This window comes from Molossus molossus, unplaced genomic scaffold (assembly GCF_014108415.1).
Source record: "Molossus molossus isolate mMolMol1 unplaced genomic scaffold, mMolMol1.p scaffold_m16_p_2, whole genome shotgun sequence".
NCBI lineage: Eukaryota > Metazoa > Chordata > Mammalia > Chiroptera > Molossidae > Molossus > Molossus molossus.
In genome coordinates, this window is record NW_023425355.1 from 138,378,553 (window position 1) to 138,393,528 (window position 14,976).

Below are 14,976 nucleotides of genomic sequence, written 5' to 3' on the forward strand. Positions count from 1 at the left end.
CTCTAATATGAACAGAATTAGCTGCCTTAGTGACAAGAGAAGAAACATTTACATTAAAAAAAGAGCTATTTTGCCTCACCTGAGGATATTTTTTTTTCATTTTTTGTTCAGATAGAGTGTGAGAGAGAGAGAGAGAAACATCGACCTGAAAGGGACACATGAAGTGGTTGCCACCTGCACAACCCAACCAGGGCCAGGGGACAAACTGCAACCAAGGTACATGCCCCTAGCAGGAACCAAACCCAATCTCTCTGGACCGCAGGCCAACTCTCTAACCGCTGAGCCAAACCGGCCAGGGCAGAGCTATTTTGAAATTTTGTTATGCTTATGGACTTTATCTTGCCTTTAGCCTTTCCTCTATGGAAAAATGAAACATTCTCTGTCTCATGTCGAGTGTTTAAATATGAATGTTATTGTACGTTACAAGTCATAATACCCTTCTTGGTATATTAGTCCCTCCAAAGGCTTCTTGCTACTCCAAGAAGATTTTGTTCCTGCCTTTTCCACCTACCACCCCACCCTAAATTTGGTGTGTGTTCTTTTGCATTAATATAACCTAATGGAAAGTGTAGCCAGTGTTGTCTAAGAAAACTGAGTGAACCTCAGGCAAGGGATACAAAAGAAAAAATAAATGAAATTACATTAAACTAAAAGTTTTTGCACAGCAAAGAAAACCATCAACAAAATGAAAAGACAACCTACTGAATGGGAGAAAATATTTGCCAATGATGCATCTGATAAGGGGTTAATATTCAAAATTTATAAAGAACTCATACAACTCAACACCAAAACAGAAACCAAAACCAAAACCAAAATAATCCAATTTAAAAATGGGCAGACGACCTGAATAGATACTTCTAAAGATGACATACAGATGGTCAACAGACATGAAAAGATGCTCAGTATCACTAATCATCAGAGAAATGCAAATTAAAACCACAATCAGATATTACCCCACACCTATCAGAATGGCTACCATCAATAAATCAACAAACAAGTGTTGGTGACAATGTGGAGAAAATGGAGCCCTCATGCACTATTGGTGGGAATATAGACTGATGCAGCAACTGTGGAAAACAGTATAAAGCTTCCTCAAAGCATTTAAAATGGAACTGCCTTTGACCCAGCTATAGCATTTCTGGATATATATCTGAAGAAACCCAACGCACTAATTCAAAAGAATATATTCATCCCTATGTTCATTGCAGTGTTATTTACATTAGCCAAGATATAGAAGCTACCCAAGTGCCCTCAGTAGACAAGTGGATAAAAAAATGGTGGTACATATATGCAATGGAATATTACTTGGCCATAAAAAGACTGAAATAATACCATTTGTGACAGCATTAATGACCCTAGAGGATATTATGCCAAGTGAAATAAGTCAGACAGAGAAAGATGAATACCATACGATTTCACTTATATGTGGAATCTAAACAGCAAAATAAATGAACAAACAAAATAGAAACAGACACACAGATAGAGAAAAGACTAATGATTTCCAGTGGGGAGGTGGGTTGAGGAACTGGGTGAAAAAGTGAAGGGATTGAGAAGTACAGATTGGTAGTTACAAAATAGTCACGGGAATGTAAAATACAGCATAGGGAACATAGTCAATAATATTGTAATAACTATGTATGGTGCCAGATGGGTACTGGAAATATTGGGGGGAACCCTTTATAAAATATATGATTATCTAACCACTATGCTATATACCTGAAACCAATACAAAATAATATTGAATGTAAACTGTAATTTAAAAAAAATTGATTGAAGATTTGAAGATTGTTTTTGCTCCCATTTGGACCTAATACAGCAGAAACTATTTTGTAAATTGTGAAACACTGATTATAAAAGAAGAGCATACTGCCTCAGGCCAGACTAAAGACACACACACACACACACACACACACACACACACACAAACACACCCTATATGACACATGCAAACCTGGATGACCATCAGATTGTGCTACTGCAAACCAGACTTTTTGGCCAGAATGTTTGAGTATGTAGCCATTTTCTTGTAGGTTTGGCATCTCAGTATTGTGGTTACAGCTCATAAGCATGGTTTGTAATGTAATTTTCTCCAAATTTAGGTTGGTGAAACCAAATGACCAAAATATATGATTTAATTTGGGGGGCTATAATCCAATATTGGAATGTTAATGGCATTTAAGAGCTTCTAATCCTTCCAAATGAAGTCATGACTTATCAGAGCTAATAGGCCATCTTGAAGAGATCCCAAGAACCAGATCTCTAGGCAATGGTTTACAAACTAGACAGCATCCCTTCAGGGTATTTTCTGTCTCAACTTAGGAAACAAAAAATTGCTGTTTTGAGAAAAGATGCTAACACAAGCATTCTGAGGTTTGTATATTTTTAAAGGGTTAATTCTTATTTTAGTTCTCAAATATGTCTTTTGTAATCTTTGATGGTTTTTAAAAAATATTGAAGTATAAGATACAGTCAATAAAATGTACTAATCGTAAGTGTACAACTTGATGAATTTTTATGACCCAGGTCAAGATATAGAACATTTGCAGCACCATGGAAGGCTACCTTGTGCCCCTTCCCAGTCAATACCTTCTCCCCAGTGATAAACAGTGTTCTGACCAGTAATCATTACGTGAGCTTTGCCTGTGCATGAAATTCATATAAAGGTTTATCTACCTGCCCTTCCTCCCCATTTCCCTTTGAGGTTCATCACTCTAACAACCAATTTGTACTTCTAAATCCCTTCATCTTTGTCACCCATTCCCCCCCAACTCCCTCCCATTTGGCAAGCAACAAAAAGTTCTCTGTATCTATGAGTCTATTTCTGTTCTGTTTGATCACCTCATTTGTAGATTCAATTGTTGATAGATATTGTATTTATTGTAATTTTATTGTTCATATTTTTGTTCTTCTTCAAGAAGACCCTCCAACTTTTCATATAATACTGGTTTGGTGGTGATGAACTCCTTTAGCTTTTTCTTGTTTGGGAAACTCTTTATATGGCCATTGATTCCAAACGATAGCTTTGCAGGATAGAGTAATCTTGGTTGTATGTCATTGCTTTTCAACACTTTGAATATCTCTTGCCACTCCTTTCTGGCCTGCAAAGTTTCTTTTGAGAAATCAGCTGACAGTCTTATGGGAGCTCCTTTGCAGGTAACAAACTGTTTTTCTCTTGCTGCTTTTAAGATTCTCTCTTTGTCTTGAACCTTTGGTATTTTGATGATGATGTGTCTTGGTGTGGACCTCTTCAGCTTCATCTTGTTTGGGACTCTCTGTGCTCCCTGGACTTGTATATCTGTTTCCTTCACCAAGTTAGGGAAGTTTTCTGCCATTATTTTTTCAAATAGGTTTTCAATTTCTTGCTCGCTCTCTTCTCCTTCTGGCACCCCCATGATGCAAATGTTGGTACACTTGAAGTTGTCCCAGAGGCACCTTACATTGTTGTCATTTTTTAAAATTATTTTTTTCTTTTTGCTGTTCTGATTGGGTGTTCTTTGCTTCCTTATATTCCAATTTGATGGTTTGCTTCTTGGCTTCACCTACTCTACTATTGTTTCCCTGTAAATTATTCTTTATTTCAGTTAGTGCATCCTTCATTTCTGACTGGTCTTTTTTTATGTTGTTGATGTTCTCATTGAGTTCCTGGAATTCTCCTTAAGTTCCTGAAGGTATCATTAAATTCCTTGAAGGTGTCACTAATTTCCTTGAACATCCTTATAACCAGTGTTTTGAACTCTGCATCTGATTGATTGTTTATCTCAATTTTGTTTACTTCTTTTTCTGGAATTTTGTTCTATTCTTTCCCTTGGGACATGTTTCTTTGTCTCCTCATTTTGGCTGCTTGCCTGTGTTTGTTTCTATGTATTAGGTACAGTTGCTATGTCTCCTGGGCTTCCTAGGGTGGCCTATTGTTGTAGGTGCCCTGTGGGGTCCTGTGGCACAGCCTCCCTGATCACCTAAGCTGGGCCCTCAAGGTGTACCCCTAGTGTGGACTGTATACCCTTCTGTGGTAGTTGAGTCTTGATTGCTGTTGACATGTCAATGGGAGGGATTTACTCAGGTTGATCAGCTGCAAGGACTGGCTGTGCTCACTGACCACTGGCCTCTGACTACCTTAGATGATCATCAGTGTAGGGGCCCACCACACAGAGCAAGACTTACTTTAGCAGGGCTCTGGTACCCACTGAGTACACTCATTGAGTGTGTCACTTGTGGAAGTGGTTGGGTGGTGCTTCGATGTGGTCTGAAGCTGTCTGTCTGTGTTCTAACCAGGGCCACCCAGCATAAGCTACAAAGTGATCTGCAGATGGCTGCTTCTTGTGCTGGGCTTGGAAATGTCCAGGTAAAGCCCAGCTGTTAAACAAGGCTGGCTGCTTCTAGTGCCAGGCCTGGGGCCACTTAGCGAGAGGTGTGGGGCTCACTCTGGCCAGATGCTGTTTGAGAGAATTTAGAAATATCTGAAGCAGAAGCCAAAACAGGCCAATCATATGGCAAAGACACTGGAAACAGCTTGGGTGGGCCCCAAAGTTGGGTGGGGCAGGGCCTCAAGGAATCACAAGGGTGGGGCAAACAGTGTGAGCCAGGTTGGTGGAGTACCAGATATGGCTGCCATCTGCTGGTCCCATGGGGGAAGGGTTCACCAAAGGAACACAGGCCTCCACCAGCATGTCTCTCCAGGAGAAAGCTGCCCTTCCACCTCTCACCCCAATTCCAAACAATGCAGTTTTTCCTCGTATGTCTCTGGTGCCTTTCAAGCTGCCTCCCCTTCACGCTGGAGCTCAGAGCGTGTGAGTCCGAGTAAGTCTGTGCGCGAGCCCTTTAAGATGAGCTGCCTGGGGTTCCAGAAGCCTCAGCCTCCCTCAGCCTCAGTTCCCACTGCTTTTTCCAGCCAGTATTCTTCTTGATACTGGAACCCTGAGCTGGACACCTGGTGTGGGACAGGGACCCCTCAGTCCTCAGGGAGGACCTTCACAGATGAGGTATTCCCCTGATTTTTATCCTCCACATGTGGGTGTGAGACCAGCTCATCTGTGCCTCTTACTCTCTTACCAGTCCCCATGTGGTTTCTTCTTTAATTTTGTCATTGTAGGACATCCATTCAGCTTGATTTAAGGTGGTTTTGAAGAATGTTTGTTCTGTAGTTTAGTTGTAATTTTGATATGGTTGTGGGAAGAGGCGATATTGTATTTACCTACACCGCCATCTTGACCAGAAGTCTGTTCTCTGAATAAAGAATTCTGCTCTTTTGGTTCTTCTTGGCATGTTTGGCTCATGGCTCAAGCTTGGCTTCCTGGCATTCTCCCATGTGGCCCACAACTATGTGGACCCCCAAACACAATGGACTAATGGCCTGCAGTAGCTTGATGCTGAGCTAGACCCAGCTCCAACATGGAAAAGAAACTCTGGATACTGGCTTTGCTTCTAGTTTTATTGAAGCCCCAGCTACACTTCTTCTATGATTGGACTGAGGGAAATGAGACTTTAGAAACACAGGGATTTAGTTCTATGCAAATAGAAATCACTCGTTCTCCCTTGAGGGTTTCAGAAAATTCTTTTTCTTGTGATATCATAAGAAGTCCACCCCCAGCAGCACCTAGTGGGGAAGAAGGCCCCTTACTTTGATCTTAGAGAGGCATTTGAGTTTTTTTCAGTTTGAACTTTTATGAATAAGGCTATTATGAGCAAGTTTTCACATGTCTTTGGAACACATATGCACTCATTTTTCCTTATTTTATATCTAGGAGTTGAACTGCTGGCTCATGTAGTCAATGCATGCTTAGCTTAAGTAGATACTGTCAGTGTTTAAAAGCAGCTTTACCAATTTGCACTGCCACCAATAATGTATATGAAAGTTCAATTGCTCTACATCCTTGTCATCGCCTGGTATTATCAGTTTTGGAAAAGATATTACTATATAGTAATATCTCATTGTGGTTTAAATTTGCCTTTTCCTGAAGATTAAAGAAATTGTGCACCTTTTCATGTACTAATGGACCATTAGAATATTCTTTGTAAAATGCCTGTTTAAATCTTTTGCCCATTTGTAAATTTAGTTATTTTTTTCATATTGATTTGTAGGAGTTTTATACATATTCTCAATATGAGTCATTTTTTGTATGTATACATTTTTTTTCTCTGTGGCTTTCCCTTTTGATATCTTAATTTCACTCTAGTCCAATATATCAATATTTTCTTTTGTGGTTACTGTTTTATGTACCTTTAAAAAATGCATCTTTTCTAGTTTCACTCACAAAATAGAAGCATCAAAAACTATAACATTATAAACACACATATACATATATGAATTGAATTTCACAAAGAAAGCCATCAACAAAATGAAAAGACAACCCACTGAAGGAAAAAACATATTTACCAGTGATGTATCTAATAAGGGATTAATATCCAAAATTTATAAAGAACTTACACAATTCAACACCAGAAAAACCACAATCCAATTAAAAAATAAGCAAAAGACCTGAATAGACACTTCTCCAAAGAGGGCATACAGATGGCCAATAGACATATGAAAATATGCTCAACATCACTAATCATCAGAGAGATGCAAATTAAAACCATAATGCAATATCACCTCACACCTGTCAGAATTGCTATCATCAATAAATCAACAAACAACAAGTGTTGGGGAGGATGTGGAGAAAAGGGAACCCTCATACACTATTGGTGGGAATACAGATTGGTGCAGCCACTATGAAAAACCATGTGGAAATTCCTCAAAAAATTAAAAATGGAACTGCCTTATGGCCCAGCAATTCCATTTATGGGAATATATCTGAAGAAATCTGAAACACTAATTTAAAAGAATATATGCACCCCTGTGTTCATTGCAGCATTATTTACAACGGCCAAAATTTGGAAACAGCCCAAGTGCCCATTAGTTGATGAGTAGATAAAAAGGTGTGGTATATTTACACAATGGGATACTACTGACTGTAAAACAAAAGAAAATCTTATCTTTTGGGACAGCATGGATGGACCTGGAAAATATTATGCTAAGTGAAATAAACCAGTCAGAAAAGGACAAATACCATGTGATTTCACTTATATGTGGAATCTAATGAACAAAATAAACAAAAAATAAGCAAAATAGAAATAGACTCATAGATACAGAGAACAGACTAACAACCATCAGTGGGGAGGGGTATTGGGGAGGGAGCTGAATGAAAAAGGTGAAAGTATTAAGCAAAAAAACCCACAAAACCCAAGAAAGTTATAGACACAGACAACAGTAGGGTGATTACCAGAGGGAAAGAGGATGGGGGAGGTAGAAGAGGGCAAAGGGAGGATAAATAGTGACAGAAGGAGACTTGACTTTGGGTGGTGAATGCACAATACAATATTCAGATGTTATATTGTAGAATTGTACACTTGAAACCTATATAATTTTATTAACCAATGTCACTCCCAATAAATTTAATAAAAATTAAAAAAGGATTGAATTCTTATTGATGTGGACTCTCAGAAAATTTTAAAGTACTAGAAACCCCACTAAAATGACTAAAATTTAAAAGTCTAAAAACATAAAATGTTGGTGAGGATGTGGAGCAGTCAGGAGTCTCATTGTTGGTGGGAGTGTAAAATAGTACACTCACTTTGAAAATCCATTTGTCAGTTTCATAAAAAGTTAAACACTGCCCCACCCTATGACCCCAAATTTCGACTTCTGGGTTACTTAAGAGAAATGAAAACATGTCCACAAAAAATGTTGTTCAAGAATGTTTATAACAACTTTATCTATAATAGTAAGTTAGAAATAGCCCAATATTGATCAACAGACCAGATAAGCAAATTGTGGTAAATTCATACGATACCACCCAGCAATAAAAAAATAATAAACTACTGATATAAGCAATAACATAAATGAGTCTCACAAACATTATAAGTGAAAGATATCAGGCACAAAGAACACATATTGCATTGCATAATTTCATTTATATGAAGTTGTAGAACTTGCAAATTAATATAGGGTAATAGAAATCAGAACCAGCTGACAACTTTCAGTTCTAGCAAATATTTTTCAAGCAGAGAAAACACAACAGTGTATTGTCTGAAACCTAAACCCAAATTCTGTTGGCAAGCAGCTTCAGTTTCCATTTGAAACTATCAAGATGGCAAGTTTTATTATTAGCAGCTCAGAAAACATAAACCATGTATGTCTATATCAGACACTTTATTTTCCAGCACTGAAGGGCATTTGGAAGCTTACACATAGGAAATTGTGACTACTGAGGGGGAGGGGAGAACATGGGCAAGGGGTGACAATCAAGAAGATAAAAGGGCTGGAGAGGAGGCAGAGCTCAAGATAAAAGAAAGGAGGAAGGCCCCCTCTACTATACAAGGGAGAAGCAAGTTATAAAGGGCATCCAAAACCAGAATGTGTATTCTGAGAACCGTCCTAAGCAGTCTTCTGCATTCATCATTACCACACTTAGCTACAATCACTGCTATGACATAGATTAGTCTGCATTTCCCTTACTGATCATTGTTAATATGTACCATTGTGTAACATTTGACTTGTTGCATTTCAGGTTTCAGCTTTCATTGGTGTTACTTCTCATTCCTTAGTCTACTTTTGTTAGGCCATAGGCCTTGGCACATCAACTTTTGGTTTGTTCTAGGTATAACTACAGATAGAATTGTTTTCATTTTATGAGGAAATGAAGAATCAAGGAAAGGAAAACATAGCATCTGTGTTTTCCCTGCAACGTAGAAAAATCTTTTGGAAAGCCTAAGCCCACTGATAGCATCTTTGAGATATTTTGTCTTTCCCCATGAGGTCTATATGTAGGAGAGGTGGGCATGGAAACTTATTTGACTTATTCATCCAAGAGGTAAAACTCAAAAATATTGACCTAAGAATAAGAAAACTGAGAAACCCCTAATGGCCAGGAGTTGGCCTGGAACTATCAGCTAATTCTTGGCGCTTCTAGGAGCTAGCCTGGTACTCACAGTGGGTCCACTGTGCTCTCCTGTTGAACATAAGCAACCTCACAAAACCCCAACGACAGACAAGCCTACTCTGAGACCACGATGCTTCAAGAAAAAAACCAGACCACCTTGTAATCATGTCTGAACACAGACAAAAACATGAACATTGTTCAAACCACAAAAATGCCCAAACATGCCCTTATCCTGGCTAATATAAGTGACTGCTGCTGCTTTATCAATTACAGCTTTGGCATTATGCTAGTGCTCTCTTCTTCAGATAAAATTTATTAAGATACCATGTCATAGAATTATCCCCATTTACTGACAGCTTCTAATCCAGAATAAAGTCCTACCTCCCAGACTTCCCCCTAAATCACCTACTACAAGTCCAAATACTATAATAAGTTATTTCTAATACTCCATTATTGAGCTGCCCTATGATTCTCCATCATGTATATTCATTCTCATTGTAATAAGTTAATAAAGCCAACTTTGACTATAATTGTATTCTTGATGGTCATTAGCTGGAAGCATTAACAGAAGTATGAAGAAATTGAGTGAAATGGCTACGAATACTAAGAAAAATCACACCTTGAGTATAATCTGCATATAGGTCATTACCAAAAATCAATTCTGTGCCACTTTATGAGACTTCTCATATCTCAACCATTTTAGCCTGATCTCTTTGTTACTAGAAGCAAAAACAAACAAACAAAACTTGTCTACCTCATATAGAAACGTTCTACAGACTGTGTGTCTGTTCTAGATAAAGATGCCCAGGGGAGAAGTGTGAAGTGCCAATTTTCAGAGGGTCTGACAGCATAAATCTCCTTACAGAAGCTGAGGCTCATGGAAACTAGAAGAGGACAAGTAAAACACCCTGGGTGACTGCCATAACGGAACAAAGTGTATGGGAAAGGCAAAATGAGATTGAGTCCTGAAACCCCTCCTGGGCGTTGACACCAGGAGGAAATGCCGTCTGTGCCTGAAACCTTGCCCCAGCCCAGACATACAAAGCCCAGTTTTCTACGAAGACTCTTGGTGAACAGCGATGTTCCCAAGTCTTTAGGTAGTTTGGCAAGACATTGTCCTTTGAACAGGGCATTTACAGTTAAAACAATGATGTGGTAGTTAAAAAACAGTTTCTGGAGTCAAAATACCTAGCTCCATCACTTACAGGTTGATCCTGGGAAAGTTTCTTAATGTTATGTGCTTTAGTTTCTTCCTATGAATAACTGAGACAGTAATAACTACCTGCTTTGTAGGGTTTTGTGTGTTTAAAGAGTTTGCATAGTGCTTGGCATATGGTAAGCTTTCAATAAATGGTAATCATTATTTATATTATTAGCCTAAATTTGGAAACACAATGATGTGTTTACCTATTCCTAATATTTGAATTTTTTGTTTTGGGAGAGTTTTACATAGATGTCATATGTACGTACATAGCTACATGTGAATATATACACTCAAATGCATATGTGTTCATAGCTACCCAGAGATAAACACTTGCATGCATGGAGTATTTTATGGATACTGTACTTAGATGGGTAATTGCTATTAAAGTACAAGGCCTAGATTAGATCAGGGATAAATAGAAACCTGTGAAGTTCTAAAAGTGACTTTGTAAGTTTCTAAATTTAGTAATGATAAATTTTATTTGGGTGTTCCCAAGCTTTTTCCTAAGCTTAGATAGTTGGCTTCTTCAAAGAATTTGACAGCCCCTCTTTTCATTTTGCATTTCCCACTAGTTCTTGGACCAGAAGTAATCATGGCTGCCAATACCAGCCCTTCCCAACAGTGCTCTAGCTATAGGGACACCAAAGAACCATAATGAGTAATTATTTAACTATTGTTAATCATTGCCTCTTAATAGAGGGGCTATTTTAAATAAGTCCCAACAGATCATGACTCTGAAGTCCAAACAGTGATAATGTTTTTCATTAAAAATATCTTAGAGTGACCGTTGATTCAATCACTGTGCTTTTTCAAAGGGGAGGATCAGAAAAACCAATAGGAAGTGTGATGGAGGGTGTCAGAGTAGAAAAAGACGGTGACTTTAAACAATTGTGATTAAAATAAACTGCACGTGTGAATTTGACAAAAGTATATATATGATCATATGAATTATTGCTAGGGGCCCTTTCAGGGCCTTGGAAGGAGCCATTGCAAATGTGGGACTCAAAAGCTTAAGATTTTTTAGTCATGCCACTTTTGCCCCTTAATTCCCAGGAATTAAGAGAGTTTCGGTTGAAATTGTCACTTGTTGATCCAAAGGAATGACTCTGTAGTGGTGCAGGTTGGTGGGAGAACGGGGTTAGGATTCCCTTGCTAGATCTTTGGCATGGTCAGTGTCTGTCTTATTAGCACTGAATCCTCAGGGCCAGCATAATGCTTTTCACAGAAGAGGTGCTCAGTAAACTAGTGTGGCATGAAGAAGGAAACTATGAATTCTACTCCTGGGAAGACAAGAATGGTTAACTCCATTGACTTACTGGCTGAGGAATAAACAATACCGGAAGTGTACATAGTACTAACATTAACAAAGGCTTTTTTAAATTTTATTTTTATTTTTATAACAGGTTGGCAAACCACAGCTTGTGGGGAGGTGGATCAAATCTAGCTTGCCACTTAATTCCTGTAAATAAAGTTTTTTTGGAGTACAGTCATGTTCATTTGTTTACTTATTGTCTAGACTGTTTTCTTGCTACAGCAGCAGAGGTGAATAGTTATGACAGAGACCACACGGTCCATAAAGCCTAAGATGTCTACTATCTGGCCTTTTATAAGAAAAGTTTGACTCCTGACATATATTTTGATTTTGAGTTTCATTTTATTCCTGTGAGGGAAGTCAAGTCAGGTATTATTATCTTCACTTTACAGATGAAAAAAATCTGAGACTTGAAAACTTAAATATATCTTTGCCTGGTTGGTGCATAGCAAGTAAAGAGTTGAAGCTGAACCTAAATGTTGGGACCAGTTCAGGTACACCACAAATGAAGGCTTCTACACTACTTGTAAATGAGGCCATGTTATGAAACTTAAGATGTGGAAAGCTTCTTTCAGATGAGCTCAGTAAATGAAGCAAGCCTTAATGTCTCCACTAAGGATTTTTGGCAGTTGTGGTAGGAGCTCCATACGTCCCTCAGGCCTTACTACATAATCTATTCCAACTTCCAATTGTCAGTGTCTAAATTTCTTGAAGTGCAAGGCCACTCTGCTCATGTATAGGACAAGCTGGAATTTCCAGGAAAGAATACCTTCCACAAGCAACCAATGATTAATAAGAGTTAGTATATAAATACCCCAGCCCTCTTGCCCCTTTGGTTCAATAATCTGAGGTATGGATTTTATACCAATTCCCAGAGTTGCCCTGTAGAATTATGCTCTAATTGCCCACAGTGGAAGCTGGCTTGATAAGGCACCTTTATTTGGCTGCCTTCTCTCCCTTTTCACATTTCCCTACTCTCTTACCAGCACTATCTGCACTTCTCAAATAAACTACTACTCATATCTTTCTCTAAGATTCTGCTTCTTGGGAAATCCAAGCAAAGACTGGTTTGATTAAATGAAAGCACTCTTAGAGAAAAGCAAATATTTGGCCTCATGCTGATAGCTGACCATGTTGTTTCAAAGGGAGAAGATCAGTCATTAGGACGGGGTTAATCTCTTGTGGTTCATTGTATTAACCCAACTACTGGTTTACTGATGGAGGGCTCATTTTCCCTGCAGTCACTGGTCCTGGAATAACCCCACCTGCCATGTGGGGAGGGACGTGTGCATCAGCCAAGACATACATGGCTGCTGCTGAAGTGGAAAATAGTGTAATATCATCAATCAATGCCTCACACATGCTCTCAGCCGAGGGGCAATTAGTGTTACTCAGGATGAAAACTAATATAAGGCTGCGGATGAATGGGTTATTGAAGAGACTATCAAATCAGCCTGGCTGCAAGAAGTGACCAGAGGCAGTGGGAGTGCTCCTTGTCTGTGCCCAGCAACAGCTAGTGTAGAGCAGCCTCTGTCTTAGCCTTGGAAGGGGTCATTACACTGACGGGAAGATTAGTCACTTTTACTACTTCCTGTCTTCTGGGTTATCCCCTCAACCGACTCAGGAAATAGGGTACATCAACTCATATGGTTGTGTTCTCTTTTAAAAGCAAAATAATTGAGTCCCTTCAACATAGTCATAATCTTTCTTGCAAGCTTTTTTTCTTTTATGTCTGCCTTTGGCTCTCTCACACTGTCTGTATTTCTCTCTTATTCCCCTCTTTGGCTCTTTCTCCCCCAAACCTTATCTCCCTATCTCTGCCACTGTCTGCTTCTGTCTCTCATACTTTCCTCACCTCCCATGCCTATCTCTCTACCATGATTTTCTATCTCCTCCTCTCTCCTAAATTCATATTTATTCTTTCTCTCTCTCTCTCTTCCTGTTTAAAAGCCTGACTCCTATTCCCCATCTGGATAGACTGTCTGCTTCTCTGTCTCTATCCAAGCCCCACTGAACATACTAAACATTATCCAGGCAACGGGGTAGCACAAAGTTCAGCCATCTTTTTGAAATAGGTCCCAAGTATCGTCTCCTCCTCTGTTTGCCTAGAGAGGAGAAAAAATAGCAAAGGGTGAAGGCAGCTGTCAAGATCTGCTGCTCACTACCACCTGGGGCTGTGGTTTATTGGCTGTCGTTCATAGGTGGGCCTGTGAGGAGAGAGAAGACATAGTCAGCTGTCACACCAGAAGGGAACCAAGAAGTACACAGGATGGATCTGACTGAATTTGAATCCCTGATATCATCACAAGACTGAGACCCAGAACCTCAAAATAACTCTGTTCTATATCATCAGCCCAAAAGGAGAAGTACTAAAAACCTACTGGAAAGCAGCAAGAAGAGAGAAAGAGGATTCTTTTTTATAGTCTCAAAATGGTCTTGCAAACTAAAATTCCAAAGGAAGTGAATAAATTGTGTGTTAAGAAAGACAATTGATAAAAGTTATTAGTCAAAACTTGAGCTCACTAAAGATATAGTTAAAATAATAGAACAGCTTAAAAAAGACTTGGTAATAAGTATGCCTAAGATAATGGATTAAAAATATATTTTCATAAAGTGAATAGGTAATTTTCAAATAAAGTAGCCTTAAAAGAGTAACAGTAGTTAGATATAAAAGGAACCAAATAGAAAACTTAGAATGGAAACTATAGTTACTGGAACTAAGGATAAGATAAAATAGATCCTTTAACAAATAGGATGAAATGAAATTTAGACACATTTGAACAGAGAATTTGTGAGTTGGAAAATAGTCTTGAATAATTAATCCATTATACAGCACACAGATACTGATACCAACTATAAAAGAACAGTTGTCATGGAGAAAGACGAGAAATGCATAGACTTAATCCAAGTTCCATGAGAAAAAAAGGAGGGGGAGATTGAAGAAGCAATATTTAAGGAAATAGTGATGAAAATTTTTCATAATTGTACAAAGACTTGAGTCTTTAGAACAAAGTTCACCTTGAGGTTGAGCAGGATAAATAAAAATTATACCCACCTTAAGATACAATGTAGTTGGCACGAATAACAGCAGGGATAATCAAGTAGAAAAGGCAGATATAATATAACAGAGTACACGTCTCATTAACAATAGTTGCAAGCTTAGAGTGGGGTAATACATTCCAGCTCGAAACTTATGTGCATATAAATCCTCATTCAAGAATGAGAAAAAAATAAAAATATTTTCAGATTTACAAAGGCTGAATTTATGACTCAAAGACCTGCTGAAAGAAATATTAAAGTATATACTTTGTCAAGAAGAGAAGTGAACACAGATGGAATGTGTAAGATGTGTGAAATAACAATGAATAAATTGATAAAATATGTCAGCAGATTCAATTAATGACTGAAAAAATAATCATTTTTTTTTAATAAACAAGAGTAAAACTAAATCTCAAAGCAACAGTAAAATAATGGGGATTGTTCAATGCATAAAGCATGCACAAATCTTTACCTTAGGAAGGATGAGTAAAGTTGAATAACTT